This window comes from Octodon degus, unplaced genomic scaffold (genome assembly GCF_000260255.1).
Source record: "Octodon degus isolate 3935 unplaced genomic scaffold, OctDeg1.0 scaffold00326, whole genome shotgun sequence".
Lineage (NCBI taxonomy): Eukaryota > Metazoa > Chordata > Mammalia > Rodentia > Octodontidae > Octodon > Octodon degus.
Genome location: NW_004524902.1, coordinates 105,587 through 116,199, shown reverse-complemented (window position 1 = coordinate 116,199; position 10,613 = coordinate 105,587). Strand labels below are relative to the sequence as shown.

Genomic DNA, 10,613 nt, shown 5'->3' with positions numbered 1-10,613 from the left:
AAAAAAAAAAAAAAAAAAAAAAAAGAGTGTTGCCATTGTGATGTGACTTTAAAATTTTATAAGGGCTTTTGAAGAATAGATATTTTGAAGATCAAATGTTTTGGTTGAAGTTATGTACATTTCCAGTTTGATTTTTGCCTGTCCATTTGTCCTCCTCAAACTGCTAAAAAATGGTCAATTAAGGTTAAAAATTAATAAAAACATTCCTTCCTTGATTAAATAACTGGCTATGTTCTTCTGTTGTTACTTGGTAAAACACAAGGGTCACAGGAAATGTTCGTATATGTCCACATGTATGTGTATATATGCATGTATGTGTGGGAGCTTCCTTCTATCCATGTGATACAGAAAGCCTCCCACTGTTGGTAGAGAAATTGGGGTGGAGTCACTGGGGCCGTGTCCTGTAAAACCCGCACACATGGACTGAGTGAAATTCATGCATCTGGAGCTGGGAAAATAAAATTTGAAAGCATCATTAACATAAAAACTAAAAGAAATCATGTATCCTTCATTGTGTTTTCTAAAGTGTCATGCTTCTTGAGCAGTATACTACCAGCATAAGCTCCCTCCTGGAATATGCATGTCATCAAAACTACCCTGACACAGAGGGAATTCAATGCCACATGGAATTAGAATACATTTGTGCATTTTTCTCAAGCATGCTAACAAGAAAAAAAAAGTTTTCAAAAAAAAAACTTGAATTCCAAGGTGATCTGTTGGAAGTGAGCTCAGAACCATGAATTCAGTATTTACGTGGTTTTCAGCTAATCTAAGAAAGGGAGAATATCTTCTCCTCAGGCTCAAATTTGAACTGGAGTGATGGCAGGGTAGCACACTAACTGAGATGCCATAACAGCTGGCGTTCTTGACTTCAGCACTTGGTATAATTGCAACAAGGTACAGTAGTAATGAAAGTTATTCCAAAGCATGGGAACAATCATATGTTCCTAACTAGGTTGACAACCAAGGGTGACAAATTTTAAGGGAAGCAGATATACAATTCTTTAAAATGCAGGAGAAAACTGAATTTCCAAGTTGGGGGAGTACATAAAATTATTTATCAACCCATTAGAGAAAATTTACAGACTTTGAGAATTTATCATGTTCCATTAAGTAGAGAATTTGCTTCTATTAAGGTTTTCTTTATGCATGGGCTCAAATATCCTTCATCCAACCTCACTGAGGTCCAATATACACTTTCTGCCTCCTAAGCATCCCCAGAGACATCCTCATCACATATTTGGCAAAATAAGATGTCAAATAATAATAATAAAAAACATGATGAGGTTGCACTGCAAGGAATTGCTTTCTGATGAAAATCTAAGGCACATAAAATGCTGTGTTACTGCAGAGTTTGTTTTATTTACAACAAGGAGAGCAGAAATGTTAGTCAATTTAGACATATGAAATGAGCTGCACTAAAGAACAAAATACACTGGGGATTAGAGACATAGTTCAGGTTGGCTGCACTTAGGCAGTGTGACATATTTCAGGACAAAAGTACTTTATACTGGAGATAATTCTATTCTTCCAACAAACAAATGGAGCAAATGATTATTGTTTGAATTCAAGCAATGCTATTGTTTGAATTCTCCTGTCATTATTTGAAGATCAAAACTGTTTCTGGCTGTTCTGTGATTTTGTTTAATTGGAGATCTTATATTCTTCTGCTGGCTCTCACTTTTGTACTGCGATACAATTAACATATAATAAAATACACAAACATTCCACTTTCAGTGTGAGGAGTTTTTACAGTTACATAAAGCCATGTAACAACCATTCAAAAATTACCCAGAGAAAATTTTCCTCTGTTCCTTTCCAATCATTTTCCATCCCCACCCAAATAACCATCATTAGAGTTCTATCACCATACATTACTTTTTGCTATATATGGGTTTTATGCAAATGAAATGCCAGAATGTACATATCTTTCACTTAATATAGTGTTAATTATCATTCATGTCATTCTGTATATCGATATTGTAATGGCAAAATTGCATCCAATTTTATGGAATACTATAATTTGTCTACCAATTGTCATACTGTTAGATATTTTGGGTTGTTTCTAAGTTTTAGTTATAGCAACAATGGCTTTTCTGTTATAAGTGCATAATTGGGGCACTACTGGCTCAGTGGGGATATGCATATTAAACTTTATAAGAAACTGACATATAATTTTCCTAAGTAATTTTTTCACCATTTTGTACTCCCATCAAAAATACATGAAACTTTCTCTCACTGCACATCCTGAACAAAATTTGATGTTTTGATCTTTCTGTAAATTTTAACTATTCCAGTACTTATATAGCACATAATTGTCATTTAACTCTATATTGATAAGAGCTTATAGCACTTTTTAAGTGTGCTTACTGGTGATACACAAATTATCTGCTGTGAAATGACTAAGTCTTTTGTACACATTTCAACTGAGTGGTCTTTTCATTGTTGTAATGTAACTGTTTCTCTACATTTTCTTAGGTCTTTAATTTCTCTCAGAATTAATTTCAGTGTTCAATGTTAAGGTCTTAGATGCTTCTTGTTACATTTATTACTTATAGAAGGGCTTTTTAACACTATTGCATGTATGTGGATGTGTGTTTTCATTTGTGCGTGCGTGTGCGTGCGTGTGTGTGTGTGTGTGTGTGTGTGTTATTTTGCAAGTGGTGGTAGGATAAAGATCTGCACTTGGGCTTGGGCACTTGTATTTCTAATCAACTGCAAGAGTCCAAATATAGCTATTAAACATGAATCAGTAGTTCAATAGGTTTGTTTTATCCTGTCTGTGGTAGATTATTCCTCTAGTGATGAGAATAGTGATAATACTCTTGATCTGCACTCTACAATAGTTTTGTATGTATACAGATGCATGATTTTTATAATGTTTAGATTTTATTTTGCATATTTTGTTGTGAATTTAAAATTAATGGTCTTTCATGATACTTTGCATCCAAACTGAAAAATCAACCAATCACGTATTTTTCACAGTTGCAAGATATTATTTCTTTTTCCTATGACCAAAAGAACAATAATGAAATTGTCCAGAAATCCCAAACTCACAAGAAAAACCAAGTCTACTGGGTTCTTTTTATGTGCTAGTCTACAGATTTGCAAATATCACTTAATTCATTTCTTCAAACAATCGACAAAATAGGTGAATGTCAGCATCCCCATTTTGCAATGAATAAGCTGAAATACAGTATTCAAATAGTTTGTGTAATGATGCAAAGCATGGGGGAATTGAAATTTCAACACAAGAAGTTTGGGTTAAAAAACATATACAATATCACTCTACAAAATGTTAGCATTCTTTGCTTCATTTTTATTTTAATGCACTTTAATTCTTTTTTAGTGGCTCTGACTAGGTTCTTAGCTTACCACTATTTGTCACTTCATTTTTGGTTCTGATAGGTAAAATCTACTCATTTAAAATAAATGTCCCTACTGTAATAATATGTACTGGAGTCTCCTATACAGACTGCTTTGAAGCTTGAATTGTATTGAAAGAATGCCTCAAGAAAATAATCTATGGTAATGACAGCACACTTTAAGAAGTATAAGATACACTGAAGACCATAATCTACAACTAGGGCTGGGCCTGAATCTCACCTCTTCAAATTGAGAGATGTCAGTCATTTCCTCATCACTGGAGCACAATATTTGATGTCCACCATCTCAAGGAGAACTGTATTTGAGCTCATGTTGCAGCCTGTAGTTGGCAGGCTCCTAGGGAGTCCAGCATGTCACAAGAAACTGGCAAAGGAAAGCTAATTAGTTCATGGTGGTTCAGGAACCAGGATAAAGAAGAGTGGAACATCATCAGAAGATGTACTGCTGTTCCAACAGAGAGCAAATTGGTAAAGCAATGGCCATGACTATCCAGGTGGCTCTCACTGACACAAGATCTACAAGGTGCTGTACATGGTTCCAGGGTACATCCTGAGGAGATTTGATTGACCTTGTTAGATATCAAAGTCACATTTTTAGTTATATAGGTCTTGCTTTAACTTGGTCTTAATCATCCAACAGGAAAGTATAACCATGAGATACAAAAAATAAAGCTATATTAGTATGCTTAACTGTAAAAGGTTCAAGTCAACAACTTCTGACAATTTCCAGTTGTGCTGATAACTTACTAAACTCATGGACTATTGGGCTCTATGGATATATTTTGCTGAATTAAAATATCTGCAATCGTTGGACTGGTATCAACTATGAAAAGATATTTTTCAGTATTTCAATACTCATCAGTATTGATTCTGGAGCTCAGAGTCTACCATCATTAATACTAGGACAACTTGTCCAGTTCTAACCTTGTAAATCAAAAATCAGATGCAACAGTTCTACATTTCATTTGACTCATTTAGCTGGAAGAAAAAAAGAATATATGATAAGAGCATGCAACCAGAGACACTGCCACTTGATCTGCAAATGTGCAACTTTCAGTAGGTTCCCTGCACAACATCTACAATACATAATTTGGGGGCCATTTTAAAAATTTAACGGCACTTAACTAGATTAAAAGTGATGGAGCATTTGTCTTCCTTCTCAGTACAGAAATTCTTCAGTGAAATATTTGAGCTCCTCCCTTGGGTCTGAATCTCATTTGCCATATGTTCCTTTCTGTAACCAATTTTCAATTATTTAAATGTCATTAAATTCTCAAAATATGGTTTATAAAATAATTTGAATTAATTCATATGACTTATTTTATTCTCACTGATGGAAATGTATGCACATAAATGGTACTCTAGTACTAAATCCAGAGAGGAATGGCAGGTAAGTTTCATTTTGATAGCTACTCTGCAAATGTCTAACTTCACAAATATAAAATTTCCTCCTCCAGCACAAATGCAGATGGAGGGCCACAAGGACAACCAACATTTTGGCACTATCCTTCTGAGGTCAATTAAGACTCAGGACACACAGGAGAAGCAATTTTCTGATCAAGGAGATTATGGGGCCAAAGAGGAAAATGATCAATGATATAGAGTGTGCCTAAGGAGAGTCACATGGAGAGAAACATTTTCTCAGGCTTTCACAGAGAGCAAATTGGTCAAGCAATGGCCATGACTGACACTGACAAAAGATATAAAAGGTGCTGTACATGGTTCCATAGTACATCCTGAGGAGATTTGACTGACCTTGTTAGATACCAATGTCACATATTTAGTTACATAAGTCTTGCTTTGTCTTAGTCTTAACAATCCCACAGAAAAGTATGACCACAAGATACAAAAAATAAAGCTATATTAATATGCTGACCAGTAAAAGGTTCAAGTCTACAACTTCTGACAATTTCCAGTTGTGCTCATAACTTGCCACAATTATGGACTATAGGACTATATTGAATTATTTTGCAGAATTAAAGTATCTGCAATCTTTGGACTGGTACCAACTATGAAAAGATCCTTTAAAAACTTCTCCATATACAGCATCTCTAACAATAATGTAACACCCATTCTGACAAAAAGGGGATATGTTGGGAACCATAGAAGCTGGAAAATTGATCAAATGTGTGTAGGTTGGACTAGGCTTCAGTGTCTAAAGCAAACATACTACATGAGTCCTGAGATAGATATCCTGTATGGTTAAGCTCTAACCTTGTAAATAAAAAATCAGATGCAACAGTTCTACATTTCATTTGACTCATTTAGCTGGAAGGAAAAAAGGATATGTAATAAGAGCATACAATCAGACACACTGCCACTTGATCTGCAAATGCGCAACTTTCAGTAGGTCCCCTGCATAATATATACAGTACGTAATTTGGGGGCCATTTAAAAAATTTAATGGAACTTAAATAGATTAAAAATGATGGAACATTTGTCTTCATTCTCAGTACAGAAATTCTTCAGAGAAAAATTTGAGCTCTTCCCTTGGGTCTGAATCTCATTTGACATATGTTCCTTTCTGTAACCGATTTGCAATTATTTAAATGTCATTAAATTCTCAAAATGTGGTTTATAAAGTAATTTCAACTAATTCGTATAACTTATTTTATTCTCACTGATGGAAATGTACGCACATAAATGGTACTCTAGTACTAAATCCAGAGAAGATGGCAGGAAAGTTTCATTTTGAGAGCTTCTACTCTGCAGATGTCTAACTTTACAAATGTAAAATTTCCTCCTCCAGCACATATTCAGATGAAGGGCCGCAAGGACAGCCAACATTTTGGCCCTATCATTCCAAGGTCGATTAAGACTCAGGACACAGGAGAACCTATACTGTAGCATCATGTAACTCAGTTGTTTCCCAAATTTTCTGATCAAGGAGATTATGGGGCCAAAGGGGAAAAATGATCAATGATGTAGAGTAAGCCCAAAGAGAGTCACATGGAGAGAAACATTCTCTCAGGCTTTCACAGAGAGCAAACTCGTCAAGCAATGGCCATGAATCATCCACATGCGTGACACTGGCAAAGGATCTACAAACTGAGGTACAGGGTCTCAGGATAAATCCTGAGGGGATTTTACTGACTTTATCAGACACAAAAACCACAATTCTTTTTTTTTTGTGGTACCAGGGATTGAACTCAGGACCCTGTGCTTGCCAGGCAAGTGCTTATTCTTCTGAGCTATCTCTCCAACCCCTACAATTCTTGTTTCATAGGTCTTTCTTTACCTTGGTCTTAACCACCCAACACAAAAGTATAAAAACAAAATATAAGAAGTACAACCATGTTGTTATGTTGAACTGTAGGGGACTCAGGTCAACAACTTCTGACATTGCCAGTCATGTGGAAGACCCAATACTATTATGGACTACTGGACTATTTTGGAATATTTTGCTGAGTTCGCACACCTACAATATTTAAATGACAGAACTAAACAATAAAGGGGATACAGATGAATCATCATTTTGTATCTGTATATTCAAAATAGTAAGGATAGATACACAGGTACATTCTCTTAATTCAACAAATAGAGGGATTTGTTCTAATAGTGTTTGTAAATAGGATATCATGTCTGCATCTTGTAGAACAAATAACCACTAAGAAGACAGTATGAAATGTGTTAATTTTTGAAACTGTCCCAATTTTATTTGAAACTGTCTCATTAATATTTGTTTCTCAATAAAATTATGGGAAATAAACCAAAGAGGGTGATAGAAAGCACAGCTAGAGAAGGGAACAAGGTTTGGAGCCCAGCAGTTTCAGAGATGACTTTTGAGGTCTGCATAGGTCACACACCTACAATATTTAAATGGCAGTGGAGTACCCATCTCTTACAAAACTAAATGAAAAATGGGGATACAAATGAAGGACCATTTTGTATCAGTATATACAAAATAGTTAGGTAAGATATACAGCTACTTTCTCTTAATTCATTGAGAAGTAAGATTTGTACTAATAATGTTTGAACAGGATATCATGTCTGCATCTTGTACTATGAATAACTACTATGAAGACAACAATATGCAATGTATTAATTATTTTAACTGTCATACTATGCTGTTTTGAAACTGTCTCATTACTCTTTGTCTTTGAATAAAATTAATAAAAAATACAAATGCAGATGGAGATGATCATTAGTGGGTCTCATGAGTAAGAGACTCTCCTACTCAGTTCTTTGACAGCAGAATTAAGGCCAGGTTTTCACTGAGCCTATGTTCCTACCCTAGTATGATCCCTAAAATGCTTGCACAAATTATTCAATTAAGCTCTATAACCAAGCCTATAGCTGCAAAGAATGCATCTTTAAAGTGCTTTCTCTTTATCTAGAATAGATGTTACAACCGTTGATGGCAAGCACTTATTTATAGCCTCAATGCTGCAATGTATCAATTTTTTTACAAAAACGCTATATCTCAAAATTATACTTCATATGCTTACCTACATATTTCCTGTATGAAACTATAATCTGCCATTGTTTGAAGAACCTACAATTCTCATATTTTATTGATGGGCAGATAGAAAGTTGATTTTTATCTTGATAATTTGCCTAAACAAGCTTATTGAATGAAAGATATACTTTCCAATAAGTACATGTGGTTTGAGGAAACACCAGAAAGGGAAGAATACTAAGTTCTTCATTTTCCATGTGTTAAAAAATCAGTTAGATGTGGAGTATAATAATCTTCAATTGATCTGGGAAAATTGCCTCAAGCTGATTGAAGAACAGCGACCATGGAGTGTGTGAGCACATTAAATAAGAGGAAGGATGTGGTTTCTGCTTTTTGAGTATTACACAGAGAAGTATCATTGTCCTTCCTTTTTCAAAATTATGGAAAGTTGAAAAATTAGTTTATTATCTGTTTAGATTTAAAGATATACAGCCCAAACATCTCATGTAATAATGTTATTTAATTGTATTGGTTACTTGTTTCATGGATGGAATTGAGTTTTTACAAAATATCAAAGGCATCTCCTTGAAAGAATACCTGAACTACCTGAAAAACACCAGTAAGTGAAGATATCTATGTCTAATGTTTATTTATATTTATGACTATATCTATGTTTATATTTTTTCTATCTATCTATAGATACATGTGTAGGTCCTTATACATATGAAAAATACATGTTTTAAGAACAAGGTTGGTGAGTGTAAGTTCCTCTGAGGATTTCTCCAAAGACACATCAATTGGAAAAACTGTTCATGGATGGAACTACATTCATGCAGGCTAAGGAAGCCAGATGACAGCCATTGTATCTACTTTAAGTGTTATTTTAAAATAAGAAGCACTGAAGAAAACAGGTATAAAGAAAATAGTTGCATGTATCACCCCTACTCCAATTCTGAACAATACTAAGTGGAAGGACCTGTATTCTGTTTAGAGGAGAGAGAAGATGTTTTAATTCTAGACCTTTGACTTGAAAACCAGTTACAGACCTTCTGCATTGACAGCTAGTGCTACAGAGAGCTCTGAAACCCCATCTCCAAGACTCACACTCATGAACTGAGCTATTGGCATTGTGTTAGCCAGGTGGCTAAGCAATTACACCTAACACCATGTTCCAACCATAAACATCTAATTAAGAAACGAAAATCCAATTGCTGCAGAACATGACCCAGAAACTAGCTTAAGACTTTAGCTTGGAATTCAGTGCTCCATCTGACATGGCAATATCCAGCACCAGACAAATACAATTGGCTTTCTACCCAGGCCAAAACGTACAGAGAAAAACCTGTTGACCAACTTGAGCCACAGACAGAGACTAGTATAACAATGGCACACATTTGATTTGGGATTTTTGCCATTAAGTTCGGTGTCAAACTGGTAAAACCTCATATTTGGCAAATATTAACAAGCTCCATCCTTAGGCAAGTGCTAAAATAAAAAGCTTTAGGAACATACCTGATGCTATGCTGAAATATTCAGGACCAGTTCATTGGTCTTCTATTCCAGTGAGTATCACCAGTAGTTGGTAACAACAGTCTTGGACCATAAATCTATCTCAGAAGTATCCATCTTAAGGGCTGAGGATTTACCTCAGTGGTAGAAAGCTTGCCTAGCAAGCTGAAATACCTGAGTTCAGTCCTGAACACCAGAAACAAATAATAAATCTCAACTAAAAAAACACACCAAAAAAGTAGGCAGTTTAGCTGTTGTGTACACTGTGGCCCTACCCACTGTTACATTAGTACTAATGATCTGTAGACTGAGGATGCAACTCAGTATAGCTCTTATTAGTAGGCACAGGTGCGATATAGTACCAAAGAACGATAACTCCATATAAATGTTCTCAGTGCTAGGCCAAATCTTGAAGTATTCAATCAGGTCTGTGAACGAATACAAGACAGATAGGCCTATCTGGCTCCAGGAAGAAGTTTTCAGGGTAGATTATTTTTCTAGCTCCTTCCCTAGTTCATACTGAAAATCATACCAACTATGGATTTTAAACAAATATGGTGTTAAACCTCCATAGAGTTATGAAACAGTGACAACATAACAAAAGTAGACTCATAACTTACTTGGACTTATGGATTCAACAAGCATGTAAAATAGAGGGACTTCTGGCTGACATACACACTTTTCTTAGAATTGCTGGAAAGAGACACAAACAGCCAGTCTACAATATATTTCTACAATACCAGAAATAAAGATCCTAACATTTTTTTGACCAGACAATGTGACATAAGAACAATTATCAACATATTTCAGAGAGTCACAAACTTACCTAATAATAAAAGCAATTAATCAAAAATTCAGTATACAGGGCTGCGCGCCCTCTGGGGCCTGAGCGCGTGCACTCGAAGGGACGCTGCGGCGGGGTAGTGGCGCGCGGGCCCCCGGGCTTGCCTGGCCTCGCTGTTCGTGAGGGCCGTCCCTTGGGCAGGGTGCAGCCGGCCGGGCCTGTCTCCGCGGCGCGCGGCAGCCTTGCCTGCCAGCGCCCACACAGCTTGCAGACGGCAGGCCCGTGCTGGGCAGCCTCCCTTCCCGGCAGGGGGGTCCCGCTGGAGCTCGAGGAGTTGCTGGTTCCCAGGAAGATGGCCATCAGTCCCCTAGAGAGCTGGCTGACTGCCCGCCATCTCTTGTCCAAACTGGATGTCGGGGCTCCAGGGACTGTGACTCCAGGCCAGTTCTACGAGTGTCCACCGACCCAGGTGGAGGAGGGGGCCAAGCAGGTGGACGAAGGGGTCTGGGATGCACCGAAGATGCAGTGCAAAAAC

General features: G+C 36.6%; 1 pseudogene; it reads right to left on the bottom strand.

Moving 5' to 3' along the window:
* The window catches only part of LOC101583259, a 73,986-nt pseudogene extending 63,548 nt beyond the window's left edge, over positions 1 to 10,438 (bottom strand).
* Positions 10,439 to 10,613: the final 175 nt, after the last annotated feature.